The sequence below is a fragment of the Penaeus monodon genome, chromosome 19 (assembly GCF_015228065.2).
Source record: "Penaeus monodon isolate SGIC_2016 chromosome 19, NSTDA_Pmon_1, whole genome shotgun sequence".
NCBI lineage: Eukaryota > Metazoa > Arthropoda > Malacostraca > Decapoda > Penaeidae > Penaeus > Penaeus monodon.
The window spans coordinates 43,163,924-43,164,245 of record NC_051404.1 but is presented as its reverse complement, the minus strand read 5'-3'; positions in this window follow the sequence as shown (position 1 = coordinate 43,164,245).

The following is a 322-nucleotide window of genomic DNA, read 5'->3' as shown; positions in this document are numbered from 1 at the left end:
CTAATCCAGGATACAGGATAAAAAGAGAGGAATATAGAAAAGGAAGGAGAACAAAGAAAGGCGAATGGGAGGAAAGGGGAGAACGATAAAGAAGAGAACAGAAAGAACATTTTCTCGTGATCCACAGAGCTTGATGGTGGGCGAGGAATGTTCTTATTAGAAGAACAGTTATTTATTGTTGGCGTTCCTGTTGTTATTGCATTTTTGTTTGTGTGTCTCCCTCTGACCATCTTCATAAATCTTTGGCATTCGATGTTCTTTCTTTCTCTTCCTCTCTCTTATCCCCTCCGTGTTTGTCTGTCTGTTTCTATATCTGACGCTG